This window comes from Cygnus olor, chromosome 5 (genome assembly GCF_009769625.2).
Source record: "Cygnus olor isolate bCygOlo1 chromosome 5, bCygOlo1.pri.v2, whole genome shotgun sequence".
Taxonomy (NCBI): Eukaryota; Metazoa; Chordata; class Aves; order Anseriformes; family Anatidae; genus Cygnus; species Cygnus olor.
The window spans coordinates 45,208,357-45,214,534 of record NC_049173.1 but is presented as its reverse complement, the minus strand read 5'-3'; positions in this window follow the sequence as shown (position 1 = coordinate 45,214,534).

Below are 6,178 nucleotides of genomic sequence, written 5' to 3'. Positions count from 1 at the left end.
GGATGAGATCTCAGAGATGCCAGGGGTCAGCTGCAAATCTGTTTTGATGAAATCTCAGCCCCCATTCAGAGATGCCAGTTGTAGTAGGTGAGACAGGGCAAGCCCAAAATGTTGCTCTGGTAGTGGCAGGAGCAACTGGAAGGATGTTCCTGAAAATGTTTTTGTTTTTAGCCTTCCACAAACCTCATGAGCATATGACAAAATGCCAAGGGTAGATTTCTAGGATTAACAAGGGCTTTCTTCATATAGCCTTTTCAATTTGACTAAGCTTAAGAAATATGTGCAGAGATATTTCATTATGTTTACCATGGTGATAAGGATCAAGAAAGATAAATAGTATTGATCACCATTGAAAGCCCAGAAGAAAATCATTTTAATGTGTATCTTATTCTAAAAGAACTGAATCTTCAGGTAGATATATGTTTGGCTTGCAATTGAAACTACAGTTTCTTCTAAGAAAATGTTAAAATTAAGAGTTCCAGTTGCATACAAAAGGCAGTTGCCTGCTGGCTTGTTTTAAGGACCCATAACATAAAAGTCCTGGTATAAAATTTTCTTGAATAAAAAAAAAAATGCATAAGATTGCATAAAACTTTTGAAATACAATGGAAGTCTAAGAGAAATATAATTATTATTGTCGGTTTATCACCTCAAACATGTTGTTGTAAATGTCATTATATCAGATGAGTTTGAAAACAGGTTTTCCATTTCACACTTTATTTGACAAGGTGATTCATTGTTTAGAGCAGTTTAAGATGTCAGTCCTCGTACAAAGAATTGAGTTGTGCTGATGTGCTTATGAGCATTCCTCCATCAAAGTATATGATTAAAGAAGGGTTATTCTTCTGAAATATTGTTACCCAACTGGCCTGAAATATAAGTGTTTTCTTTATTGAAATATAATTTATCACAGTTAACTCCTAGGTAACCATGTATATGTTACATATGGCATATGGAAAAATCATTACCGTTATCCACGAAATCATATTTGAAATTTCTTAAGCCACAGCACAATAGCTTGTCAAGTAATTGGAATAATTTGTTTCTGACAGATCACATCTTCATTCTCAACAGGAGAAAGAAGAGGAAGGAAAAGAAACAAAGGCATTTTCTATGCTTCTTAATGTTTCTTCTGTCTGTCAGTGGCCCATTTCTAATCACCTCCGAGAAAGTCAGAAATCTTGCTTTGGCCATTTTTGTGTAGGATTTGGGAAATTTCCCCTGTTCTTTCAGTGGACAACAGCTTTTAGCATGGAGAATTGAAGTTTGCTCTCCACTGTCATTAGTTTGAACTAACCTGCTATCTTAGCACAGCTGTCTATTCTATATTTAGACTCCTTCACAATCCCACTAAGCTGTTTGACTCAGTAATTTCTTTGTAGAAATGAAATTCCACAGATTAATTATATATCATGTAAAGGAGTACAGTATCTCCTTCCATCATGTCTAAATTCACCACCAATCCATTTTTGTGAGTGACTTGGTATTATGTGGCTGGGAGAAGAAAGATTTGTCTTAAATAAACCACTCATTATTTTGAATACTATCATGTCTGTTATGTTACAAAATGCTATCAAATAATCATAGATACATACTGCAGACATAACTCAATTTTCCCTCTTACCCCTCCTTCTTCCTTTCTTTTCTTCTTTTTCTTTCTCATTTTTTTGTTCTTTTTCCTTTTTTCTTTTTTCTCTTTTCTCTTTTCTCTTTTTTCCATTTTCTCCTCTCCTCTCCCTCTTCTCTTCTCTTCTCTTCTCTTCTCTTCTCTTCTCTTCTCTTCTCTTCTCTTCACTTCTCTTCTCTTCTCTTCTCTTCTCTTCTCTTCCTTCTCTTCTCTTTCTTCTCTTTCTTCTCTCCTCCCCTCTCCTCTCCTCTCCTCTCCTCTCCTCTTCTCCTCTCCTCTTCTCCTCTCCTCTTCTTTTTCCTCACACACCTCAGTTCTACACTTACCTAATATGGTGAGCTTTACATTTCTGTATGTTGTTCTACATATGAAAAGCCAGTATGTAGGATATATGGCTCAGGACTAAGGTGCTGATACACTTAATTTATCTTCCTCTCTTACTGTGGGCAAGTGGGACAGAGATATGTACAGACTGCAGTTTGACTTCATTCAAAATTGAGGATAATTATTAAGAACATGTCCCTCCCCTGCAAAGAACTCACTCATAGATACCCCTCCCCCTCAGAGAAGAAACCTCCTCTTCAACACCCTATGTTTAATGCAATCAAATGTTAATTAACTGACAATGGTACATCTGATTGATATGCTTGGCATACTGAACAGCAGATTCAGAAAAATGAGTATACATGAATAGCATCACTTTACAGTTTGCAATAACAAGTCTAGCAGTAGAGATAAATCTGTTTCAATACACTGTATGCTCCTATCATTCTACAAATATTTTAACCAGAGCTAGTTCCCATCAACCATCCTTGAAGCTCCACCTCATCTTCTGTTTGTCTCTTCTTCTCAGCCAGCATGATATTCACAGATACAAATTCTCCCTCCAGCCTCGCTGGCACAGCTGCAGCCATTACATATCTACCAGTTACCTTCTCTTCACTCCAACCCCTGATTTTTCTGCCTTCCACTTGCATACCTTTCAAAATCGTGCCTCTAAATTGCCTGCAGCTTTCTGACTCCCTCTGCGACAACTGTAAGTTGCAAATGCTTTCTTTGGTTGCTGAATTGTGCAAGAAGAAAAGGTACAGGTTGAGAATTGTTTGGCTCAGAAGACCAGTTCCAGACTCAATAGTTCCAAGGAAAGATTATCAATGTGGTATAAGCATTTTATATATATAAATATATATATGTATATATAATAGAGTAAGAAATGCAGGAACATGTAAAATGAACAGCAACAGGCCTGAGAAACATTTGTGTTTTCATTTATAGAGAAATCCTATTACAGAGGAAGATTTCTTTAGTAGTCATATTAATAGTGGAAAATAGAACTTCATGTGTATGAAAAGCTTGCTAAAGACTTTGCCTCCAAAAAAATATGACCAAAACCATTGTTGATCAGCTGGGCTGGCACACATGCTCAGCAGCCTAACAGAGCTGTGGGATTTCCTTTGGTTCTTACCAGTTTTAACCATTGAAAAGACATTTCCATAATCTTTTTGGCACTTTGAAAGGCCCTACTTTGAGGTAAGTAAACCAAACACTACAGAGACATAGATCTGTCTGGCATCAGTATGTCAGGATAAATAATGATCAGCTAACTGAAATACCATAATGCAACAAAGCTTAGAAGCTTAAAGTATTTTTTGATTAAACTACTGACAAGGGACTATTAGATTTACAGAAGGATTTTGTTGTTGTTGTTGTTGTTTGTTTGTTTGTTTGTTTTGTCTGCCAATCTATAATATTTTAAGTCTACTTGCTGCAACTTCATTTTCGAGCTTGTCAGAGACAGATGTTTCTTAGCCCAAATTTGGTCCTGTTCCTTGCAAAGATGAAACAAAACCCACGCCATCTAAAGACAGTTCTGTAATCAGACTTTTGATTCCAGAGCTATAAAGCAGAAGTTCAGGTACATATTCTGTATCCTGTATGAGAAATTACCATACCACATCGCTTGAGGGCATGTTATTTTTAGCAGCATTTATCTCCCCCGGAAAAAAAAAAAAAAAAAAAAGGACAGATGTGGAGTAGATGGTTGATACTCTGTATCAGTGCTTCCAGAGTCTGATTTTTATCATGCTGTAAATGAAGTGCATCAAGAATGGTTTGTGTTTTTCCACTACTGCTTGAAACCTTGTCAAATATGTTTCCCTTTCCCTGTCAGTCTCATAATGTTTCTTTGGCAAATGCTACACCTGGATCCTCACTACATTTAAAACATCCTCATAGTAATTACAAGGAAGAGAAAAATCTTTTAAAAATTGCACATGTTTTTAAAACTATTTTCATTTCCTTTCACATTCCTAGAATGTCACAGAGATATGAGCTCAATACAAGGCAGAAGTAGAATCATTTATTTCTCTAACTGTTCTTTTCCATGCCATATCATTTCAAGTATGATGTAGTTCTGTGCTTCTTGTATTTTTAATGATTCGTTTATCAATAACTATATTATCCCAGTAATGTTTGTACACTAAAATTACTGACCTACAAAATTCTAACTCCACTTTTAACTCAGCTTATTTCTCCACACCCCAGAAATAAAGCAGCACTACTTGCTATTGCATTGGAAATTACATTTTTAAAGCACTGAGGCACTTAGAATTCAGCCAGTGCTAGAACCTAAGTGACACCAAGTTCATTTATGATCTAGTCCTTAAAAACCTTTCTAAAATCAGGGATGAGCATGCATTTACTGAGCAAACAGTAGTCACATGAAAAATGTAAGCAATTTGGGTTGATAGAAAAGGTATAAGGGACTGGGTGAGTCTAAAAAGTTAGAAGCATAGCACTGAAGGCAATAGATCAGATGTCATTTGCTGGCCAAAATCCCTCTCCAAGTGATGCTATTATTAGGAATAAGTTTGTAGAAACTTGTCAGTGAAGGAGATTGACTTGGCTAAGAACCTGACATCCCCGTTAATCCTCTTGAGCCAAGCATGAGTATGGTCTGGCCTAAACATTAATAACCCTTTACTGTGCTCTGCAGAACAGAAACCTTCACAATCAACATTGTTCTTGACGTCTTCAAGCAAAAATAAATACATAAATAAATAATAAACATTTTAAGAGCCATTATACCAGGCACATTTTTGTCAAAATATATTGTTTTACTCAACACAGGAAAATTGGAATGAAATTCTAAAACATGGGACACGGGACTTGGGGTTACAACATCCACGAATCCCTTCACCACTCTGGAGGATGGTTGAGATACCATATGTCTCAAACTGTTCATTTCAACCATTCCAGAAACTGTTTATTGTGAAACAAGCAGAAACAATTCCAGCATCTTTGCTGGTGTGCATGTATTTGTTTGCTTATGCGTACACAAATACACAATGAAGAGCACAATCAACCCCATGGGTGTAGAGATGCCACCTAAATTTCTCATATTATAACAAAGATGCAGAGGCACTGTTCTGTAAAATAGTCTATGACTTACCTTTGGAAAAAGGCAAACTGTTAAGTGGTTCACAAAGCTATCCATACATAAAACTACTGTGATTACAAAACACCTTTTAAATCACAGTCTCAGGCATATGCTTTGCCACTAGTGTTAGCATGCATTCCCTTTGCTTAGAGCTGGAGAGCTCTGGCTCTCTTTGGAAGGAATGTGAAGCAGGCCGGAAAGGGAGATCCACGTGTCAGGGCCATTGCTGTCAAATGGCCCCCTCACACATTGCAGATGTTGTTCAAGCATGAGCCAGGGAGCGTGCAGAATAAAAAGCAGCCTATGGAGCTTTAGGTGGGGATAAATGCTGCAGAAAGCTTGTAGCATGCTTCTGCACCACAAGAGAATTTCACAAGAAGTGAACAGGATCTATATGGGAATGGGCTGAACTTAGAGGGTATATTGGTGTATCAACATTAATTTTACACTATTCCAATATTTTTTCCTTAGGGAGTTAGCACTAGAACTTCATGTAAGTTCTATGCACAACTTGGCCATAAGCATAGGACTTATACTAAGACACAAACAAATCCTGTCAGAGTTTTTATTGACATCAGAATCTAACATATTCTGAGAAGGAAAAAAAAAAAAAAAAAAAAGGTGATGCTTAGATGCTTATAACCATGCCAGAAAAAGTAGTTGATAATGATGACAGGTCTTGCATCAGAGTCATACAAATGATGACTTTATCTCATGAGACCAAATAATATAGACATGGGAATACTAGTTAAATTAAAATGTTCAGTAGATCTCGGCAAGGAACCACTGAAATTTGAGTTGTGACCATATAATACTCCAGATATTGTACGATGAGTATGTGGCTTATTGATATGACAAGTACTACTATTTTCCCCTAGGAAAAAAATGGAATTTGTGGCAAATGGTCTAATAGAAAAGAACAAGTAATTGATGGAGTTTTGCACAGTCTGTTGAGTGAAGTGACAGATCTGAAAAGCGTCTGATCTGTTAGTTTTTCTGTCATCATAGAGTAAGGTCTGACTATAGACAAAGTAAGTTTAAGAAAATACAACATAAAACAGAAAAAGCTAGAGACAAAAAAAGAATGATCCCAAACTCAATTCCCATGTCAA